The following is a 24,386-nucleotide window of genomic DNA, read 5'->3' on the forward strand; positions in this document are numbered from 1 at the left end:
TGCAGATAGCTGAGGAAGTATATTACAATAGGCCTTCACTGGTCAAGCTGCAGCTCTCCGGGCTGCTCCCAACTCATTGCACACACTGGGAAAAAAAAAATGTCTGCTTTGCTCAACAAAGATTGTTTGAATTTGGAGATAAGCCACGTAGATATCTGGCTAGAAAGAAAAATGCTTCCCAATCTATTATGTCTGTTAGAGAGAAGGTTGGCACAGTTACCCGTGAGTTAACGAAGATTAGTGTTAGATTTAGGGAATACTTTGCAGAGTTATATCAGTCAGAGGGAGATGAACACAGTGCAACGAGAATGCAGGCCTTTTTTGAGATCCTGCACCTCCCTAGTATCAATGCGGAACAGGTTTCCTGTTGAATGGGCCTATGACAATACAGGAGGTGCAGGAAGCAATAAAGCATCTCCAAGGTGGCAAAGCACTGGGGTCAGATGGATTCCCAAGTGAGTTCTATAAGGAATTCATAAATGTGTTGGTGGAGCCATCTCTGGGGATGTATAGCTATTCATATGCACAGGATTATCTTCCGCCCTCTCTTAGGGAGGCTAATATCTCCCTCATTTTAAAGAAGGAGGAAGAGCCCGAAGAATGTGCTTCATACAGACACATTTCACTGTTGAATGTAGATTTTAAAATTCTACCCAAGACGCTGGTCCTGAGGTTGGAAAAGGTGTTGTTCTGTATTGTGAAAGAAGACCAGATGGATTTTGTTAAGGGCTGTAGCTCCTCCAACAATATCAGGAAGGTACTGAACATGGTGCAGGTATGCCAGCAAAGGTTGATCCTGGGTTCAGTGGCCTCCCTAAATGCAGAAAAGGCATTTGACCAGATAGAATGGCTATACCTGTTTGGGGTCCTCAAGCGCTTTGGTCTGGGGACAACCTTTGCTAGATGGGTGGTGGTGTTGTATAATGATCCTAAGGCAGCAATCATCACAAACGGCACTAAGTCAGATAACTTTAAATCTGGGAGAGGTAGTCGACAGGGGTGTCCTCTTTCACCGCTGCTATTTACCTTGGCAATTGAGCCATTAGCTGAGGCTATCAGGAGGGACCCTGAAATAGTGGCGCCAGGAGTGGGAATGGGGGAACATAAGATTACCCTATATGCTGATGGTGTCCTTTTGTTCTTGGCCAATCTGGACGAGTCCGTTCCTCGATTGACTCAAACAATTAATTTATTTGGCAGTTTTTCGGGCTGCAAGATCAACTTTACAAAATCAGAAGCCATGCCGATGGGGGAGAGGAAGAATTAGTGGAGGTGCCTGATCTGAAGGATGGAATGCAGTTCCTGTTTAGATGGTCGTCAAAAGGGTTTTTGTATTTGGGAATTTTTATTACCCCTGCCTTCCACCAGCTGTATAAAGCTAACTATGTACAATTGCTGGAGAGGATAAAGCAGGATTTGCAGCGGTGGGAAGGATTACCGTTATCATGGTTAGGCCGAATAGCTCTGATTAAAATGAATGTTCTTCCTCGCCTGTTGTACCCCATGAGAGTGCTCATGTTGTTGCTACCCAGATGAGTATTACGGAGGCTCAATGGTTGGCTAGATTCTTTTATTTGGTGTCGCAGCCGCCCCCTAATTAAGTTTACCAAATTGCAGCTCTCACAGGGTGAGGAGGAGTGGACCTGTTGGACTTGAAGAGATATCAAATAAGCGCTTTCTTAGCATATGTGGGTGACTGGGCACGAGGGGACTCGGGTCGATTTTGCTTGACGTTGAAGCATTGCAGTCGAGATGTCCCCTCGTTAATCTATTATTCATTGATAAGATGAAATCTGAGACTGAGCAGTGTAAGAGTACAATCATTCTAAATCCAGTGAAAGCCTGGAGGATAATGAGGCAAGACAAGGGCAATTGGCTGAAGACCTCACTGATTACCCTACTGGTGGCAACCCAAGGATTTAAACCTGGGGCAATGGACTCCGGCTTTAAGTCATGGCAGAATAAGGGAATCACCTGAAGGGAAGATTTATTCGAGGATTAGGTCTTGATGTCATTTAGCCAGCTAAGTCAGAAATATGCATAGTCTAATAGGGACCTTTTCCGGTACTTTCAGCCAAGGGATTATATACAGAGGAATACCATGCTGCTGGCTCAGCATTACAGGTCAAATGTGGAATAAAGAGTACTCTGGTGTACAGGTGCTCTTTCAGTTAGTACATTGTATCATTTACAGAAGGGACGTACCTTACGGGATGTGGAGGGACTCTCTAGGATGTGGAATCGGGAGCTAGGATAGGATATTTCATTATGGCAAGATATATGGGAAAATGCAAGGAAAATTTCAATATGTAACAAAGCACAGGGCATGCAATTGAAGATTTTACATAGGGCTTATGTGGTGCCAGAGAGGCTAGCTAAGTTCAAGATAGGCACATCACCAGGGTGTCCCAAATGTAAAATTAATATAGGCACTCACACACTGCTATTGGTCATGTTGTAAGATCCAGAGATACTGGAGTGCTATAGTAAGGGAGCTGAAGGACATCCTGGGGGATTAAAGTTAAAATGAATCCGGTATTTCTTCTTCTGGGATTGCCAAATTTGCCTTCTCTCGGAGAACACAGGAACAGACTGTAACATTCTTAAGCACTGTGCAAGGAAGAACATTTTAATTAATTGGACGTTGGAAAACCCCCCAGGGCATATGGGGTGGCATATGCTGGTGATGGAGCATCCCCCCCAAGATGACCTCACAAATATGGTGCACCACAAAACAGCAGTTTTACAAGACGTGGCAGCCCTTTCTAAATTATATTGATGCAGACTGATCAGCAGTATTAATTAGAGTCGTGGTACAGCTGTGGGAATCAGTCTGGGCGCTCCTGGGGCCCTGGGAGGGCAAGGCTGGGTGAAAGGAATACGGGTGCAATAACTGGTGCTCCCATGGATGGGAGCCTTGATGGAGGTGTGATGAGTGAAATAGAAAAAAGTAATGTGATAGAATTCAAATTAACTTAAATTATGTTTAATTTTATTTTTATTCAATTTGATTGTAGTTTAGTTTAAGCTAAGTTTGTTCTAGTAGAATAATAGGTAGCTCATTATTAATAGTATCATAATATGACATTATTGTACTGCTATTTTTCTGTATTTTGGTATTGTTCTTTTTTGTATAGAGGTGTTGTGAGAGATTTGAAAAAGTTTCTAATAAAAATATATTTTTTTAAGTTCTTGCCTTCTCCCATAACTATTTTTGACATTCAAAAGTCAGATGAACTCAGCTTTGAATATATTCAATATCTCCCTAACTACAGAAAGGCATCCCCAGTTTGAACTCAGTTCCTCTTGCTAATATACCACTTGCCTTGCTGATTGCTTGCTGCACCTATGTGACAACTGGCATTGACTGGAGTAGAAAGCCTGAGCAGAAGGTAGCTGAGGCACGTTTGTACATCCACACATCATTCCTGATGAAGGGCATTTGCCCAAAACGTTGACTGTTCTGCACCTCGGATGCTGTCTGACCAGCTTGCTTTTCCAGCGCCACAATTTTCGACTCTGATTTCCGGTATCTGCAGTCCTCACTTACTCCACATCCCAATATATCACCATTTAAACAATGTACCTCCTTTCTGTTTTTATTTCATAGGAAAGGCTGTAACTTCACACTGCATTTACTACATTTACCATGTGTTTGCCAATTAACACACATACCTGAGCCAACTTTGCTGCAAGTCAAAAACTGAACACCAGAGTGAAAAAATAAAATGGAAAAGGGGGTGAGAAGAGTGTGTTATACTCACAGATGTTGGACAGAGGAAAGAAGTTGCAGTCTGGGATGAAGTTCAATCTTCATGCACAGAGAGAGGAGCAGGAACACCTTCACAAGCGCATAGTCCAACTTCCGCATTCAGGCAATAGGGGGGAGGCTCTCAATGGCAGCAGGACCACACTCCTTCCGGTCCTTCAGGGCTTCCCATTGGTCGATCAAGAATGTTGCGTGCCGTTTCCGCTGACAGCAAAGAGCATGCGTAGTATTTTGCTGAAACCAGCGTACATGCGGAATGCTTCCTGACATCGAGAAGCATGCGCAGTATGCCCAGTGGAGATGCTGGTCCAACTGCCAATCGGAGAGAAAAAATGGTTGGAGCCAGACTTGTTTGTTTTCCTGGGGCTCAACAGTTTATTCCTTTTGCATTTTGTCTGGCTGCTCAATTTTTGAATGTCTTTTCCCCAGGGTAGAGGAAAGCCACAACTGGAGGGGCATAGGTTTATGGTGAGAGGGGAAAGGTTCAAATGGGACCGAACTGGTAACATTTTCATGCAGAGCGTGGTATATGTATGGAATGAGCTGCCAGAGACAGTGGTCGAGGCTGGAACAATTACAACATTTAAAAGGCATCTGGATGGGTATATGAATAGGAAGGGTTGAGAGAGATATGGGCCAAATGGTGGCAAATGGATCACCAGATTAATTTAGAATATGTGGTTGGCATGCACCGAAAGGTTTGTTTCCCTGCTCTGCAACTCTATGACTCTATTTCTAATTAATCTGAACCAACTTCACAAGACGTGGAATTGGCCATTCCATCCTGACAGCCTATCCTCAACTGTGGCCTAATTGCACAGATTTCAATGCAAGTTTCAGAAAAATGCAGCTTTTTAAAAAAATAATTGAATTTGCTTTCAAACTTTACTGATGTTTTTGAAAATATCATTTTCGCGATTCTCAATGTTAAAGATCAACCATTTCTCACACCACACCCTCCCATCTCACAAGTAGAGTCATCACCACCCGCGCTCTCTCTATCCTTAGAAGGGCTGATACAGTGATCAAAGAGGGCTCGAGGCACAAGAAAGAATGAGGATGGGGGTGCAGGTAGAGACATTGGACGGGAAACAGAGGCTGGGGGAAGAGAGAGAGAGAAATTGACCCGGGGACAGAGCATTGGAGTTAGAGAAACACTGGCGGTGAACAGGGTGGGGGCAGGGCATTTGTCAGAGAGAGAGAGAGAGAGAATGGGGGTGCAGAGTGTGGGGAGAGAGAATGGACGTGGGTCAGTGGGTCGGGAGAGAATGGAAGGGGGCAAAGTGTGAGGGAGAAAGAGAGCAACAATGAATGTGAGGAGAGGGTGGGGAGAGAGAGGGAATGGATGGAGAGCAGAGGGTGGGGGAAGAGAGAGAATGGAGGTGAGTAGAGAGTGGGAGGAGAGAGAGAATGAGTGTGGGGAGAGGGACTGGATGGAGGAAGGCAGAGGGTGGACGAGAGACTGGACTAGACAGGGGGAAGAGGGTATGGAGATAGAATGGACGGAGAGGATGGCATGTGTGTGAGAGGGGGGAAGCGAGATAGCGAGAGAGAATAGACAGGGGGCGCTGTGGGCATGATTGGGTCTTGATTGAATGGGGAGGTGGTGAATGCGTCCCACCCACTCCCAGCATCCCCTTCTTTGCACATGTGCAGTGCAGATTATTGTGAATGACGCGAGAGAGAATCTGGAACGTGAGCGCAATTCCCCTCAGATCCTGGCATCAGCAAACCACTGCCTTTCTGTTTTAAAAACTAAATAAAGATGTGGGCAATATACTGGGAATGGCAAGAAGTGACTATGAAACTGAACCGAGCGTCAGCGCTTTCCGGTGAGGGGAGCTGGGCAAAAACAGGAGGATGGAAGGATGAATTCGAGTTGGAATCCATTGAAAGGTGGAGGAAATGGGAGACAGATTTCGGGTAGGAGATAGGGAAGGCTGTTCGGTACAAGCTAGAATTCTCTTATCCTATTTCCTGCCCTGCACTGACAGCAATGATCTGTTTTCTCAAGGTATTAGCAGAGGAGGATTTGCTGTTCAGGCGTGCACAAGAAATTTACTCTGGGCCTGAATATCAGCAGCGTTTGAATCCAGGAGGGGAAGTTATTTCAAACATCAACGTGACTTGAGAAGCCCCATGATTACACGCAGCCTGCGTGGGAGTGTTCCAGGGTTCTGACTGTGCAGAGAACTTTAACTCTGTAGCGAAATGTGGACTAGTGTTCTCGCTGTAGACGACCCCTTCTTTTGATCGTTGAAGCTGCTGAGACGCAAAGACCCCTGCACCGTGGAAACTCTGTGGAAGCATATTCAATTCCCCAAATGGGCTGGAGTGTCACCAGGACTGGCATGAAGCCAATCGATTCCTTCAATCCAAGACTGGGTGGCGCGGCAGCAGTTCAGTGGTTAGCGCCGCTGCCTCACAGTGCCAGGGACTTGAGTTCGATCCCACCCTCAGGGTGATTGTGTGGAGTTTGCACTTTTCCACCCTCCCCCCTCCCCTCTCCCATCTCTGGGTGCTCTGGTTTCCTCCCAAGGTCCCAAGATGTGCATCTTAGAGTGGATTGGGCGTTCTAAATTCAGGGATTAGCTGTGGAGGTTATTGAGTGGGATGCTCTAGGCGGGGGGGCGGGGGGGGGGGAGTGTCAGTGTGCATTGTTGGGCTAAACGGCCCGTTTCACAGTGTAGGGGGTTTGATGATTCCCCCAACGTGTCTGCAGCCGGCTTCCAGATGCATCTCTCTGAGGCGAAGGTCCTCCAGCATGTGTGTTCCCTAGTTTTCAGCACCCAGAACCTCCCACCTTCTGCAAATCCAGTCGACAATGGCACTCAGCCGTCGCTCCTTCAATCCCCATGCAATGGCACATGAACTCAATAGACAATAGGTGCAGGAGTAGGTCATTCTGCCCTTCGAACCTGCACCACCATTCGTTATGATCATGGCTGATCGTCCTCAATCAGTATCCTGTTCCTGCCTTATCTCCTTAACCCTTAATTCCACTATCCTTGAGAGCTATATCCAACTCTTTCTTAAACGAATCCAGAGACTAGGCCTCCACCGCCTTCTGGGGCACAGCATTCCACACACCCACCACACTCTGGGTGAAGACGTTTCTCCTCATCTCTGTCCTAAATGGCCTACCTCTTATTTTTAAGCTGCGTCCACTGGTTCGGGACTCACCCATCAGTGGAAACATGTTTCCTGCCTCCAGAGTGTCCAATCCTTTAATAATCTTATACGTCTTATACGTCTCAATCAGATCCCCTCTCAGTCTTCTAAACTCAAGGATATACAAGCCCAGTCGCTCCAATCTTTCAACATAAGATAGTCCTGCCATTCAAGGAATTGACCTCGTGAACCTACGCTGCACTCCCTCAATAGGCAGAATGTCTTTCCTCAAATTTGGAGACCAGAACTGCACACAATATTCCAGGTGCAGTCTCACCAGGGCCCTGTACAGCTGCAGAAGAAACTCTTTGCTTCTATACTCAATCCCTCTTGTTATGAAGGCCAGCATGCTATTAGCTTTCTTCACTACCTGCTGTACCTGCATGCTTGCCTTCATTGACTGGTGTACAAGAACACCCAGATTTCTTTGTACTGCCCCTTTACCTAAATTGACTCCATTTAGGTAGTAATCTGCCTTCCTGTTCTTGCCACCAAAGTGGATAACCAAACATTAAACTGCATCTGCCATGCATCTGTCCACTCACCTAACCTGTCCAGGTCACCCTGTAATCTCCTAACATCCTCCTCACATTTCACCCTGCCACCCAGCTTTGTATCATCAGCAAATTTGCTAATGTGACTATTAATACCATCTTCTATATCATTAATATATATTGTAAAAAGCTGCGGACCCAGCACTGATCTCTGCAGTAGCCCACTGGTCACCGCCTGCCGTTCTGAAAGGGATCCATTTATCACTAGTCTTTGTTTCCTGTCAGCCAACCAATTTTCAATCCAAGTCAGTACTTTGCCCCCAATACCATGCGCCCTAATTTTGCTCACTAACCTCCTATGTGGGACTTTATCAAAGGCTTTCTGAAAGTCCAGGTACACTACATCCATTGGATCTCCCTTGTCCATCTTCAGAGTTACATCCTCAAAAAATTCCAGAACTCGCTGGTGGCTCCGCAGGTGGGAGGAGCGGGTGAAGCCCTTTCCACACTGAGAGCAGATGAACGCCCTCTCCATGATATGGACCCTTTGGTAGATTACAGTGTAGATGTCTGAGTGAACCCTTTCCCACACACAGCGCATCTGAACGGCCTCTCCCTGGTGTGGATCAGCTGGTGCCTCCACAAGTTGCCCAAATGACTGAAGCTCTTCTCGCACTTAGGGCAGGTGAACGGCATCTCTCCGCTGTGGACCTGCTGGTGGGTCAGCAGGGTGTAAGAATCGACAAATCCCTTCCTGCACTCAGAGCAGGTGAACGGCCTCTCCCCCAGGTGAACCCGCTGCTGTTTCGGGAGGTGGGATGCATCGATGAATCGCTGCCCACACAGAGAGCAGGAGAACGGCCTCTCACTGATGTGAACCTGCTGGTGTGTCTACAGGTGGGACGACTGAATGAATCATCTCCCACAATGGTGGCAGATGAACGGCCTCTCCCTGGTGTGAACTCGCTGGTGTGTCTGCAGGCTGCACAGCCAACTGAATCCCTTCCCGCATACTGAGCAGGAGAACGGCGTCTCCCCAGTGAGAACGCATCTGTGAGTGTCTCGCCCCAATGGAGAAGGGAACCCATTCCCACAGTCCCCACATTTCCATGGTTTCCCCATGAGGAGAGCATTCTTTGTGTCGCGCTGGGTTTGAAATTCAAAACAGAATGGATACATAGTCTCTCCCCACTGTGAGGGGTGAGATTTTGATCCCCCAAGCTGAGTAAATTGTTTGACGCATGTTTCACAGACAGCGTACTGAATCTCCCTCACTCAGGTGTCTCAGTATTATTCCTGCCATACCAGTGTTCAAAATCTCTCACACAGACAAAAGCAAACATTTCTTCTCGAATTTAATGGCTGCTGATATTCAAGCCCCATTGATTCAAGTGGCTCTGTCAGAAGATGATGTATCATTTGTTTTCAGATTTCTTTCTGCATGTCTTCCTTCAAAAAAAATCACAAATTGAGTGATCACTGTCAGTACTGTTAAATGAACATAACATCGGTGGCAATTCCTGTAGATTGCTAGATGAGTGCTGACCATATATTATGCAGGACGCAGAAAACCCTCATGCAACAAGATAGCCTTAATTTAGATTGCAATAACCTGGAACAAGCTGTGGACAAAGGTGCTGGAAATGGAGCTGAATCACGAATATGATAATGAAATGTCAAGGCTGCTTGGGAAAAGAAAGCCAGTGAAGTTACTGAATTACTTCCTGCTGTCCTAGTAAATAAAAAAGAGACAAGAGGTATAGAACGTAACTCTATTACTGCATTAGAAGGTGAAAAACCATAGCCACAAAGTTTTTATAACAGCCAACAATATCAGATATACACCAGATGAAGCAACAGATGTCTAAATTTGAAATCAATGTGCCAATCCCTTAAATACTGCTCAGTTCCATGAGAAACTACCATTATAATTCTGAACATGAGGAAAGAAGTAAACCTTTTCCAGGGTGCAAACTCTATACGTGCCAAACTGAGGGAATACACAAGGAAAATATCTTTGAGAGGGACAGAAAGCATCTGAGCCTGCTCCCTCCATGGAGTCACTCCAGTTGCTACAAGTGAACAGTCTCCACCCCACCCCACACCCCCCCACGCCTCTATCCCCCTCCCCCCCCCCCCGGATGAGGAATGGAAAGGGGGAGACATTACTTTGCTCCCAGATGTTGCCCAGAGGGAGGGAGTTTCACTCTGAAATTGACAGGGCTACCTCCACGTTGTGACGTCCACAATGGGGTGGGGGGGGGGCGCACTGCGCCTGCGCTGCCCTGCAGCTGAGGCACATGGGGAGGGGAGGACACTTTGCAAACTCCTTTCGCTCTTCTCCACGTCAATGCGGTTTGAGTTCAAGCAAAGCACGGGGTTTAATTTTAGCTTTACACTCTCAGAAGACGCCCACCTCTGTGAATCCAACACTTTACTCCCCCCTCCACTCCATGAAAATACCGATTTGAGAGATTCCAGAGTTGGAGTTGCTACCATACCTGCTGACGGGGGTTTAGTAGAAGTTGTTTATTTTAATGAACCATTTCAATTCAACTTCATCCTTGCCATTCAAATACTAATTTTACACAGAGGGTGGTTGATGTGTGGAATGAACCTCCTCAGGAAGCGGTGGATGCGGGTATAATAAAAAGACATTTGTTTTAGTACATGAATAGGAAAGGTTTGGAGGGATACAGGCCAAAAGCAGACAGGAGAGACTGATTTAGGTTGGGATTATGGTTGGCATGGACTGGTTGGACCAAAGGTCCATGACCATGCTGTATGACTCGATGGTCAGTTCATAGTTCCTTGAAAGGGGAGTCGCACATAGACAGCATAGTGAAGAAGGTGTTTGATATGCCTGCCTTTATTGGTCAGTGCACTGAGTGCAGGAGTCGGGAGGTCATGTTGCGACTGTAGAAGACATTGGTTAGGCTACGCTTGGATTATTGCATGCAATTCTGGTACCAGCGATCCCACCCTGACACACCATAAACCAGAGATAGTGACTGAAATTGACTCTGATACAAAATCAAATCATTAAATCGCTGCAGTGCAGAAAGAGGCCATTTGGCCCATTGAATGCATTGGGTATAGGAGTTGGGAGGTCATGTTGTAGCTGTACAGGACATTGGTTCGCCCACTTTTGGATTATTGCATTCGATTCTGGTCTCCCTACTGAAGGATAGGAACGATGTTGTGAAACTTGAAAGTGTGCAGAAAAGATTGATAAGGATGTCGCCAGGGTTGGAGGGTTTGTGGTATAAGGAGAGCCTGAATAGGATGGGTCTGCTTCCCGAGAGTGTCGGAGGCTGAGGGGTGATCTTATGGACATTTATAAAATCATGAGGGGCATGGATAGGGTAAATAGGCTAGAGGAAGTGGTGGAGGCTGGTACAATTACAGCATTTAAAAGGCATCTGAATGGGTGTGTGAATAGGAAAGGTTTGGAGGGATATGGGCCAAATGCTGGCAAATGGGACACTAGATTTATATAGGACATCTTGTCAACATGGATGTTGGATCAAAAAGTCTATTTCCGTGCTTTATGTCTCTATGTCTATTTGATAACAGATGCTTTATTTCTGTTGATGTAAATATTGTAAGGGAGAGAGAATTCCTCAAGTAGGGAATGATAAGAATCCTGGGACCCCCGTAATTCTGATTTCCTATCTAATGAACACACTTTAAGCACCAAATGTGCATTTATGTCTCATTTTGTTTCATTTTTCTTGTTTTATTCCCTGCTCCGATGACTCTCTCAGTCTGGATGTTTGTCAGGCTGAGAATATTGTGGATTGGGCCTTGATCGACTGAATGTTTTATTGCTCTGGAAGGTGTAAAAGGGGCTCAAAGTTTCAGCAGAAAGGCAGCTGAGCTGAGAACAGACAACATCTTACACTGTGGGAAGAGGGAGAAAAGGACAGAGAAATCAGGACCTGAAATCCGAGCTGACACCAGAGTACCATGTTATTAGCGCTTTGATTAGCAGTGCCAACCCTCTACCTTTACCTCGCTTCCTATTCAACTTGAATGCCACGTACCCTCTCAATATTCAGATCCAATCCATGTCATCCTGAAGCTACGTCCCTGTAAGGAGTCTCAGATCATAATTATTCTCTTCAATGTGTGCAGTCAATTCATTCAGTTTTGTTACATTGCAGCACACATTCAGCCATACAGTCTTCAGTTTCAATTCTTGTGTTCTGTAGAATCCAGTTTTGATTGATTAGATTCGATTCCCTACAGTGTGGAAACAGGCCCTTCGGCCCAACAAGTCCACACCGACACCCTGAAGAGTAACCCTCCCAGACCCATTTCTTTCTGATTAATGAACCTAACACTAGGGAAAATTTAGCATGGTCATTTGACCTGACCTGCAAATCTTTGGACTTTTACTTTCCGTGTCCCTTTCTATCATTCTCTGATGTTCATTTCCACATCACTACATTGCTCACCTGCCTTGATCCGGATTGGCCATGAAAAATGCATGTTCATACATTCCCAGTAATAGAAGCAGGAGTAGGTCATTTGGTCCATTGAGCTACTCCACCATTCATAAAGATCATGGCTCATCAATCCATCGTCTCAGCTCCTCTTACCTGCATTATCCTGACTATCCTAAATTCACCTACCATACAAAATCCCATCGAACTATGTCTTGAATATGGCTGCTTCTACTGCTTCCTTGGGCAGAGAATTCCATAGATTCACCACTCTCTGGGAAAAGCAGTTCCTTCTCCTCTGTCTTAAACCTACTCCATCAAATCTTGTGACCTAGTCTCACTCACCGGCAGAAACGACTAGATAGGGTGGGTCTGGGTGGCATGCTCATCGGATGGGTCAGTGTGGACTTGATGGGATGAATGGCCTGTTTCCACGCTGTAGTGATTCTATGATTTACCGCAGTTGTGTTTGCCATGGACCGCAGCACCAGTACCTCCCACCTTCTGCAAATCGAAAGACAAGTCCCACCCTGCCCTCTTGTACGTGTGTTATCTAACTGCTTAATCATTTCTAGTGAATCCCAGCCCACACCTCCAGCTGCTGCCAGTAACCTTTACAAAGCTGATGAGACAATGCTATACCTGCAGTACTGAAAATCGTAAGGCTTCTAACGATACCAGTTACTGATTCACCACTCCCACTGATGGACAGCATTGGAAATACAATGTTGGAGGCTGAAAGAAATGAGCAGTTTGAAACAAAAACTCACATAACCCTTCACTAGGCTCCCTGCTCAGCACACTTTACTTAAATCACTTCAACTCCACATTGCAACAAATTCCCACTTTCCACCAATATCCTGAATGTCCTCACTCACTCAGTTGCTGTCTCACAAATGAAAGATTTCATTGTAGCTTCTGCTCCCAGTCAGGACAAAACATCTTTGAAAGCTACTCTGAAAGTCCAGTCTTCACAATGACACTTCTGCTTTTCTTCAGTCCAAATTGTCCGTGCTGACCAGATATCCCAAATTAACATAGTCTCATTTGTCAGCACATAACCCATACCCCTCTCAATTCTCCCTATTACCAGATGCCTTTTGAAATGCTTTAATTATACCAGCCTCCACCACTTCCTCTGGCAGCTCATTCTATACACACAACACCCTCTGCGTGAGAAAGGTGCCTGCAAAGTAACCTTTTAAATATTTCCCCTCTCACCTCAGACCTATGACCTCTAGTTTTGGTCTCCCCTACTCTGGGGAAAAACGTTTGGCTATTCACCCTATCCATGCTCCTTATGAACTTCTATAAAGTCAACCCTCAGCCCCCAATGATCCAGAGAAAACAGCCCAGTCTGTTCAGCCTCTCCATATAGATCAAACCCTCCAACTCTGGCAATAGCCTCGTAAATATTTTCCAAATCCTTATAAAGGTTCGTAACACTTTTCCTGTAGCAGGGAAACCAGAACCGAATACAGTATTCCAAAAGTGGCCTAATCAATGAGCTGTACAGCCGCAACATGACCTCTCAACATCTGTATTGAAATGCACTGACCTATTAAAGCAAATATACCAAACACCTTCTTTGCTACCCTGTCTACCTGCGACTCCACTATGAACCAGCACTCCATGGCATGTTTATTCAAAAACACTCCCCATTAAATGTGTACATCCTGCCCTGATCTGCCTTTCCAAAATCAAAATGGTGTCGAGAAACGTATAAGCCGTGATTGAATGGTGGAGCAGATCTGATGGACTAAATGGCTTAATTTCTGCACCGATGTCGTATGGTCTCTTGCTGTCCTGGACACAGTGAGAGAATTGGAAGCAGGAATAGGTCATTTGTCTTTCCAGCTTTCGCTAGTATTGAACAGTTCATAACTGGATATAAATATACCTGCATCTAGATGGATAGGCTAGGACTTTTTTCACTGGAGCATCAGAGGTTGAGAGGTGACCTTAGAGAGGATTATAAAATCATGAGAGGTATAGATGAGGTGAACGGCAGGTATTCTTTCCCTAGTGTGGGTGGGTCAAGATGGGGGAGCAAATTTTGAAGGTGAAGAAAGAAATATTTTAAAAAGACATGAGGGGCACCTTTTTTTTTAAGATAAAGAGTAGTTTGTGTGAGGAATCAATGTCCAGAGGAGTTGCTGGATGCAGGTACAGTTACAATGTTTAAAAGACATTTGGATAAGTACATGAATAGGAAAGGTTCGGAGGGATATAGGCCAATCATTGGCAGGTGGGACCAGTTTAGTTTCAGAACACGGCCAGCATAGACTAGTTCGACTGAATGGTCTGTTTCTGTGCTGTATGACTCTGTAACTGTTCTGTACTGGTTTTGAAACCATTTTCTTGCCTTCTCCCATAACTTCTTTGTTCTTCAAAGTCACATGAACTCAGCCTTGAATACATTCAATAACCGACCTAACTGCAGGAAGACATCCCCACTTCTGAACTCAATTCCTCTTGCTGATATACGACTTGCTTTGTCATTGCTTGCTGCACTTTCTGAAAACTGGCAGTGACTGGTGTAGAAGGACACTGAGGGTCCTTTGTCTATCCATACATCACTCCTGACGAAGGGCTCGTGCCCGAAACGTCGACTCTCCTCCTCCTCAGTTGCTGCCTGACCGATTGTGGTTTTCCAGCGCCACAATATTCAACTCTGAACTCCAGCATCTCACTTTCGCCACATCTCAACATATCACCATTTAAATAATGCACCTCCTTTCTGCTATTTTTTTACACTGCAAAGGTTAGAACTTCACATTGTGGTACTGCATTTGCCATGTGTTTGCAAGTTGACACACAGACCTGGATCAACTTTTGCAGAGTCTGGCCCCTCCCTCGGTTCACTCTTGAACCCCAGAATGAAAGCGTGGTGAGAAAAACACTGTTGTACTCACAAATGTTAGACAGAGGAAGGAAGTTACAGTCTGGGGTGAAGTTTAACCTCATGCAGAGAGAAAAGAGCAGCAGCAGCTTCACAGCTCACGGTCCAACCTCCGCGTTTCCACAATGGCCGGCTCTGATTGGCAGGAGGACCAGACTCCTTCTGGTCCTCCAAGGTTCTCCACTGCTCCATGGAAAGCAGCTCGCGCGCCATTTCTGCGGATACCCAAGAGTATGCGCAGTGCTTTGCTGACACTGGCGGTCATGCGCAGTACTTGCTGACACCGCGGAGCATGCTCAGTGTGCAGGAATTTGTTACAAATTTTAAAGTTAAAAATCACAAAGCACCTGGTGATAGTCCAACAGACTTATTTGGAAGAACTAGCTTTCGGAGCCCTGCTCCTTCATCAGCTGATTGTAGAGTATAACATCGTAAGACACAGAATTTATGATCTTACGATCTTATATTCCACAACCACCTGATGAAGTAGCGGCGCTCCGAAAGCGAGTGCTTCCAAACAAGCCGATTGGACTGTAACCTGGTGTTGTGTGATTTTTAACTTCGTACACCTTAGTCCAACACGGGCACCTCCCGATCATGACAAATATTAAGTGTCCAAAGGCGAATACGAGAGAAAAATGCCGAAGCTATTTTATTTTGCCGATTTTTTTCCCCCTGTGCCTCCACATTTTATTTCTTTTGCATTTTGTCAGGCTGCTCAACGTTTCTGTCTTTTCCCAGGGTAGAGGTATTCCAAAACTAGATGATAAAGGTTTAGGGTGTGGGGGAAAGATTTTAAAAGATCTAAAAGACTAGAAATAGAACATTCACCCCTTACTGGGCGAAAGTGAGGACTGCAGATGCTGGAGATTAGGGTCGAGAGTGTGATGCTGGAAAAGCACAGCAGGTCAGGGAGCATCCGAGGAGCAGGAGACTCGACGTTTCGGGCAAAACCCTTCGTCAGGAAATAGCCATGGGGAACTGCAGGGCTGTAGCATAAACGAGTGAGTCTAAGTGGAATGCTGTTGGGAAAGTCGGTGTGAATGGCCTGTAGGGATGATATGGTTCCACTGCCTTAGCCAGGCGTATTTTGAGAAATGTGGGAGGAGTGGTTTCCAGTTCGTTGGACATTGACACGAGTCCTGGAGAAGGTGGCATTTGTGCTGTCTCTCTCTTCATATTCTGGCCCCCTGTCCATTTTCTCCCCATCCATTGCCCCCTGCCCATTCTCTCCCCTCACACTGCACCCTCTATCCTCTCCCCCAACCCTCTGAACCCCAGTCTGTTCCCCTGTCCATTTCCCTCCCTTCTCCACCACCACCAGCGACCCCTTCACCCCCTCCATCCCCACAATCGTCCTTTCTCGTGCCTCAGCCCTCTTTGATCGCTGTATGAAGTCTTTCTCAGGGAAGAGAGAGAATGGATGGTGATGACTTTACCTGGGAAACACGGCATGTGAGAAATAGCTGATTTTAAAATTGAGAATAACTAATACCAAATATTCAGAAACTTCGTTACAGTCGGGAAGAATGTTATTTTTTTTAAAACAAAAGCTGCACAAATCTTTCTGAAACTTGCATTGATGTATGTGCAGTTAGGCCACAACAACGGACAGGCTGTAAGGAGTGAATGAGTGAATAAAAGACAAGTCCAACCTTGCCCTCGAGGAGAAAATGAAAAATGCAGATGCTGGAGATCAGAGTCGAGAGTGTGGTGTTGGAAAAGCACAGCAAGTCCGGCAGCATCCAAGGCGCAGGAGAATCGACGTTTCGTGCATCGACACTTGGCACTCGGCCATCGCTCCTTCAATCCCCCTGTGATGGCGCGTGAACTCGCTGGTGCCTCCGCAGGTGGGAGGAGCAGGTGAATCCCTTCCGGCACATACAGCAGGTGAATGGCCTCTCTCCAGGGTGGAGCCGCTGGTGGGTCAGCAGTGCAGCTGACTGAGTGAAACCCCGCCCGCACATGGGGCACGTGAATGGCTTCTCTCCCTTGTGGACTCACTCGTGCATCTGCAGATGGCTGATCCGACTGAAGCCCTTCCCACACACTGAGCAGGTGAATGGCCTCTCCCGGTGTGAATGCGTCTGTGGGTTTCCAGCAGGGATGGGGAAGGGAATCCTTTCCCAAAGACCCCACATTTCCAAGGTTTCTCCTTTGGAGGAGATTTCCTTGTGTTGCTCTGGGATTGAAATTACAAACAGAACGGGTACATAGCCTTTCCCACCTTGAGGGGTGAGACTTTGATTCCTCCAAGCTGAGTAAATGGTTTGAAGCACTTTTCACAGTCAGCGCACTGAATCTCCCTCACTCGATGTCTCAGTATTCTTCCTGCCACAGGACTGTCCAAAATCTCTCAAACAAACAAAAGCAAACATGCCTTCTTGATTGGAATGGCTGCTGATATTCAAGTCCCAATGAATCAAGTGGCTCGGTCAGAAGTTGATGTATCATTTGTTTTCAGATTTCTTTCTGCACGTCTTCCTGCAAAGAAAAATCACAAAATAAGTGATCACTGTCAGTACAGTTAATGAACATAACATTGGTGGCAATTCCTGTAGATTGCGAGGTGACTGCTGATCACATATTATCCAGGCCACAGAAACCTGAAAACCCTCATGCAGACAGATCGGCTTAGCTGTGCATAGAGGAAAACTTCATTTCAGTGACAATAATATGGAACAAACTGCCTACAAAGATGCTGGAAATGGAGCTGAATCAAGGATATGAAAATGAAATGTTAAGGTTGCTTGAGAAAAGAAAGGCAGTAAAATTGCTGAATGACTTCCTGCTGACCTATTAAATAAAAAAAATGACAAAAAAGGACGTAACTCCATTACTATATTAGAAGGTGAATAATAATTACAAAGAAACTTTTACAACAGTCAACAATATCAGATATACACCATATGGAACAAAGAAAGTTTACAGCCCAGGAACAGGCCCTTCAAGCTTGAGCCGATCCAAATGTACTGTCTAAACCTGTCGGTCAATTCCTAAGCATCTGTATCCCTCTACTCCCCATCCACTCATGCATTTATCCAGACGCATCTTCAATGAATCTACCGTGCCTGCCTCTACTACGTCTGCTGGCAACGCGTTCCAAACGGTCACCACCGTCTGTGTGAAGTCAAGCACGTCTTCTCTTTGAATAAGTGCTGCCCTTGCCGCGTTCATTGTAACGGTATCTCGTTTAATTAAGCGGCTTTTTGAGAGTATTGACTGGCCATTTTTGCATAAATGGCAGTGTAAGAAACAAGGGCTCGTCTGGGATTTGAACGCGGGATCTTTCACATGCCCACGCGCCAGAAGGCCCGAAGCGAGAATTATACCCCTAGACACACGAGCCATAGGCCCCAAGCAGCCTACATTTTTTTGAGCAATGTGCCAATCCTTTAAATGCTGCTCAGTTCCTTGTGAATCTCACCTTTTAGTTGTGAACATGAGGAAAGGAGCAATCCTTTTCTAGAGTGCAACCTGAATACGTGCCAACCTGAGGGAATACACAAGGAAAATAGCTTTAAGAGAGATAGAAAGTATTTGAGCACCTTTGGAGTGTCTGCTCCCTCCCTGGATTCACTCCAGTTGCTACAAGTGAACAGTGTTTCACCCACCCCTACCTCCCCTTCCCCCTCGCTACTGGAGGATGGTATATGGAAACGGGGAGACAGAGGGAGGGAGTTTCACTCTGAAACTGACAGGGCTGCATCCGCATTGTGACGTCAACAATGGAGTGCGGGCCAGACAGCTGTCCTGCAGTAGAGGCACGTGTGGAAGGGGAGGGCACTTTGCAAATCCCACTCTCCTCCAAGTCAATGCAGTTTGAGTTCAAGCAAAGCAAGGGGTTTAATTATACTTTAGAAAACCTCCTTTGTGCCGTGGGAAAACTCCTGCCGCGGGAAATGCAGTGTTACAGATTCATAGTAACAGAAGCAGGAGTAGACCATTTGGTCAAGCCTGCTCCGTCATTCATTAAGATCACAGCTCCACCAACCTGCACTATCCCGACTACCCTTAATTCCCCTACCATGCAAACACCCATCCAATTGCGTCTTCAATAAACTTCATGAAGCTGTCTCAACTGCTCTCTTGGGCAGAGAATCCCATGGAGTCTCACAGAGTGACACAGATGTACAGCACGGAAACAGACCCTTCGGTCCAACTCATCCATGCAGCCAGGATATCCTAACCTAATCTAGTCCCATTTGCCAGCACTTGGCCCAAATCCCCAAAAAACCTTCCTACCCTCCAACCTCCAACCCTGGCAACATCCCTGTAAATCTTTTCTGCACCCTTTCTAGTTTCACAACATCTTTCCGATAGGAAGCAGACCAAAATTACATGCAATATTCCAAACGTGGCCTGACCAATGTTCTGTACAGTGGCAACATGAGCTCCCAACATCCATCCTCGATGCTCTGACCAACAATGGAAAGCACACCAAACGCCTTCTTTCCTATCCAATCTGCCTGCGTCTCTACTTTTAAGGAACTATCAACCTGAACTCCAAGGTCTCTTTGTTCAGCAACACTTCCAAGGAACTTACCATTAAGTGTAAAAGTCCTGCTCTGATTTGATTTTCCAAAATGCAGCACCTCATATTTATCTACATTAACCTCCAACTGCCATTCCTCAGCCCATTGGCCCATCTGATCAATGTCCCGTTGTGATCTGAGGTAACCTTCTTTACTGTCCACTACACCTCCAATTTTGGTGTCATCTACAAACTTGCTAACTATACCTCCTCCGTTTACATACAAATCATTTATATAAATGACAAAAGGTAGCGGACCCAGCATCAATCCTTGTGATACACCATTGGTCACAGGCCTTCAGTCTGAAAAGCAACCCTCCGCCTTCTAGCCAGTTCTGTATCCAAATGGCTAGTTGTCCCTGCATGCCATGAGATTAAACCTTGCTTACCAGCCTCCCATGAGGAACCTTGATGATCGCCTTCCTGAAGTCCATATAGATCACGTCCATCGCTCTGCCCTCATCAATCCACTTTGTTACTTCTTCAAAAAACCCAATCATGTTCATGAGACATGATTTCCCAAGCATAAAGCCATGCTGACTATCCTTAATCAATTCTTGCTTTTCCAAATACATGTAAATTCTGGCTCTTAGGATTCTCTCCAAAACCTTGCCCATCACGGATGTCAGGTTCACTGGTCTATAGTTCCCTGGCTTTTCCTTACCACCTTTCTTAAATAGTGGCACCACATTACCACCCTCTAGCCTTCCGGCACCTCACCTGTGACTATTGATGATACAAATATCTCAGTAAGAGGCCCAGCAATCACTTCCCCAGTTTCCCACAGAGTTCTAGGGTATGCCTGATCAGGTCCTTGGGATTTATCCACTTTTAAGCACATCAAGATATCCAGCAATTTCTCATCTGTAATATGGGCATTTTTTTCAACATGTCACCATCTACTTTCTCACATTCTATATCTTCCATGCCCTTCTCCACAGTAAACACTGATGCACAATATCCGTTCACTATCTCGCCCCCCCCCCCCCCCCCCATCTACTGCAGCTCCACACAAAGGCCGCCTTGCTTATCTTTGAGGGGCCCTATGCTCTCCCTTGTTATCCTTTTGTCCTTAATGTATTTATAAAAACCCTTTGGGTTATCCATGACTCCATTTGCCAAAGCTATCTCATGTCCCCTTTTTTGCCCTCATGATTTCCCTCTTAAGTATGCTCATACTGCCTTTATACTCTAAGGATTCACTCGATCTCTCTGCCGATACCTGATATATACATCCTTCTTTATCTTAACCAAAATCTCATTTTCTCCAGTCATCCAGCATTCCCCAACCTACCAGCCTTTCCTTTCACCCGAACAGGAATATACTCTATGTCAGACAATCACCTGATGAAGGAGCGTCGCTCCGAAAGCTAGTGTGCTTCCAAGCAAACCTGTTGGACTATAACCTGGTGTGGTGTGATTTTTTAACATTGTACTCCCCAGTCCAACACCGGCATCTCCGAATCAGGAATATACTGTGTCTGGACTCTTGTTATTACATATTTGAATGCTTCCCAATTTCCAGCAGTCCTTTAACCTGCGAACATCTGCCCCCAATCAGCTTTTGAAATATCTTGTCTAATACCTGAGTCTTTCTCCAATTTAGAACTTCAACTTTTAGATCTGATATGTTATTTTCAATCACTGTTCTAAAGTTAATAGAATTATGGTTGCTGGCCCTTAGGTTTTGCACCCTCGCCAGTATGTACATCCACATTGTGAATTAGTAAATGTCCTTGTACACACTTAACAAATTCCTCTATTTGGCAGATAGGGAAATGGGCAGGAGTTATACCTTGGGTCCACTCTTCCTTCATTCCCACCAAGCCTAACCCCATTCCCACCCTAATAGTCCAACGGCACTTTCCTCTGCAACTGCCGAATGTGTGACACCAGCCCATTTACCTGCTCCCTCCTCTCTATCCAAGGGACCAAACTTACCTTCCAGGTGAAGCAGCACTTGACCTGCACTTCCCACAACCCAGTCGACTGCAGTTGCTGCTCATAATGTGGTCTCATCTACATTGGGGAAAACGAAGCATAAACTGGGTGACTGCTGCACAGAACATCTATGTTCTACCTGCAAAACAGACCCTGAGCTTCCAGTTGCCTGCCAATTCCACACCTCACCCTGTTCCCTGGTCAACATCTCTGTCTCATGTTTGCTGTAGTGTTCCAGCGAAGCTCAGCACCAGCAGAACGAAGAGCACCGAATATTACACTTGGGGAGCATACATCCCTCTGGTCCCAATATCGAATTCAATAATTCTCGGGCCTGAAATCCATAGTATCCTCGTCCCTTCCACACACACCAAGCCTTGTTATCACATAGTCTGTCATTACACACTACCTATTCTTAGCCACGAACAGTCTCCATTCACCGTCCCACGCAGATCGTTATCAACTCCCTTTCCTGTCCACAGTTCTTCCCTCGCTTTGGGCTCTGTCCTGATCTATCATTTACTGCATCCGCCTTCCTCCCACAATGTCTTCTGCATATAAACCAACGTTTTCCCAATCACCATCAGTTCTGTGGAAGGGTCATCGGCAACTCCTGTTTTTTGTTTCAGATATGCAGCATCCGCAGTTCTTTCACCTTTTTATTGAGGTAGAGTTGGAAATTACTTCAAGAGACAGAAGGAGAGGGGGCAGAGACAGAACACACATGAACTGTTGATCTCCGTTGTTACTCATAACGTAAAATCATTGCAGTGCGATCACTTCCCTTAAGCATGAAGAGAGGTCGCGAGCAATCCGTGAGCTTGTGGCGCAACGGTAGCGCGTCTGACTCCAGATCAGAAGGTTGCGTGTTCGAATCACGTCAGGCTCACTGACGTCAACTTCTTACATTTCAAATCAAGAAAGGAGAACGTTCACTCTCGATATCTGTTGAGCCAAATCTTCTTTACGGAAATTTTCGCTCACACGTGAAACTTTGCTGTCTGTTTGATTTGTGAACATTGTGTCAGGGAGGTGGTGTGCCCATTGTCTGGGTAAATGCTCAGCTCCCACAGTTCATCACGGGATTTAAACACAGCCGTCTCCCTCTGGGCAGCCGCTTCGTTTAGTTGGTTACAGCGAGGTGTGAATTAACATAATCCGATATTTTTACAACATAATCCAGAGACTCCCAGCTTTATGTTTCAATCTATCAGGAGAGTGATAGCGAGTTCAGATAGAAATGTTTCCCACCAACAGCAAATCCTTTCCTCTCACTGGCCACAGTTAAAATTATCTTTATTCAACAGGAGAAGCGGAACTCTAGTCTGACGGCCTCTCTCCACATTAACGGTGAGCCTGAATTTTATAAACGGTGTCAGTAAAATCCAGTGGCGGACACGGATTTGGTTCAATCGATTTTTTTGCCAAGCGTAATTCACCGAGAGGATGCTGCTGTGTGAAACAGCGTGGGGAATTACTGCAGGGCCTCCTGCGCATGGGACAAACCGCAACTGATGTGTTTCACCTTCACCAGTTTATTCCTATCTCGGAGAAGAGAGGTTTGATGATTCGGATCATAGCAGCCAGACAGAGGACAGGAGAAGAGCACTCAGCCCTTCACAAGCTTGTCACCACAGCTGGGTCATCGTGGCCCGTGTATCAGTATGGGATATTAATCTGCATCTACTGACTGGAAGCACAGCAAATTGGAGTGCTGGTGGGACTGTCACACAGGAGAAAACGGCTTCGACTTATCAATTGGAGTGGCTCCCAATGCGCAACTCCGCTCACCTCAACTGAATAACTGTAAACAAATTACTCCGTGATTCAAAGAAATACTCGGTTTTGAATCTGCATTGTGTCATGTACCTTCGAGAATGATGTCAAAACACCTTCATTGCTGTGATGGAGTATCCTGTTGGGCAGAATATATCCGTGGTCAAATTTCCTACGTTCTGTTGGTCCAACTCCGATTTCACTCAGAATCATGAAATGTGGGACAGCGCAGACTGAGGCTACGCAGCCCACCTTAGCTCTGCTGGTTCTGCGCAATATGTAAATAAGTGTCTCATTCTGTCGCCTTCTCCCTGTTAAATCTGCACATTGTTATATTGAACATGCCCCACCGAATTCCCGTTTGTGTCCATTGAATCTACCTCTTTGTCACTGTCTGACAGCGACTTATTGACCCCACTCCCTGTGCGAAAACGTTCTTCCTAATGTCACTTTTACTTATTTTCCTGATGACTTTAAATCTCTGCCAAATCGTTCTCCATCTTTCCAGGCCTGGAAGCATTTTCACTGCATTATTTCCTCTGTCTAAAACCCTCATGACGTGGAAAACTTCAATCAGACCAGCTTTCAGCCCTCTGTTCTCCAAAGAGAGCTGCCCCAAATTTTCCAATCTCCCTTCATTGCTGACATTCCTCAGGACGGTACCATTCACGTTAACCTTTTCAGCGCTGCCTGCAATCACTTCACTTCCCCGCTTCCTGAAGTGTCACCTTCAGAATTGAGCGTAATACAGGTGGAGGATTCATTCAGACTCGGATTGCGCGGGCGAAAAATCTGCAATACTTGTTCTCACTTTGAACAAGTGTTTCCCTTCGCCGTGTTCACTGCAATGGCAGCTCTGCGCCGTCCCTAATTCAGGCAGTCCGATCTTATTTAACAAAGCGGCTTTTTGAGAAAATTCATCGGCCATTTTTGCATATGCTCGAAGACCCAAAGCTAGAATCGTACCCCAGACTAACGAGCCACCAGCCATGGGTGCAGCCACCTCCGGAAGCAGGTGAGACCTGCTCAGTACGAAATACATTGTACATTACTCCCAGAATTGCAAGTAGGGAAGTGATTCAAGAACATCTGCTTCTCAATCAGTCTCCCTGCTCCCAAGACGCTGCTGTTTGTCCCGTCCCCAGGGACCGGGTTGTATCCACTGGTGGATAATTGAACCATTTCGTTTCTACTTGCAAGCTGTGCTGGTGGAAGGCAGAGCCCATTCACTCTTCTGCTCTCTCGCACTATTACGTGAGGCAGGATAAGTCAGTTACAGTCATGCGTAGGAAATGGGCAACTTTGAACTTGTTCCAAAAGTCTTGTTAACGGAGAGATAGAAAGATGCTGT

The 24,386-nt window shown here is 45.9% G+C and overlaps 1 non-coding gene across 1 annotated transcript; it reads left to right on the forward strand.

Annotated features, from left to right (window-relative positions):
* The first annotated feature begins 22,076 nt into the window (after nt 1-22,076).
* trnaw-cca (transfer RNA tryptophan (anticodon CCA)) lies at nt 22,077-22,148 on the forward strand. Its single transcript has one exon. It is a non-coding gene; the product is annotated as a tRNA-Trp (tRNA).
* Nucleotides 22,149-24,386: the final 2,238 nt, after the last annotated feature.

The sequence above is a fragment of the Chiloscyllium plagiosum genome, unplaced genomic scaffold (genome assembly GCF_037043375.1).
Source record: "Chiloscyllium plagiosum isolate Xiang-an unplaced genomic scaffold, Cpla_swu_hap1 HiC_scaffold_27, whole genome shotgun sequence".
Lineage (NCBI taxonomy): Eukaryota > Metazoa > Chordata > Chondrichthyes > Orectolobiformes > Hemiscylliidae > Chiloscyllium > Chiloscyllium plagiosum.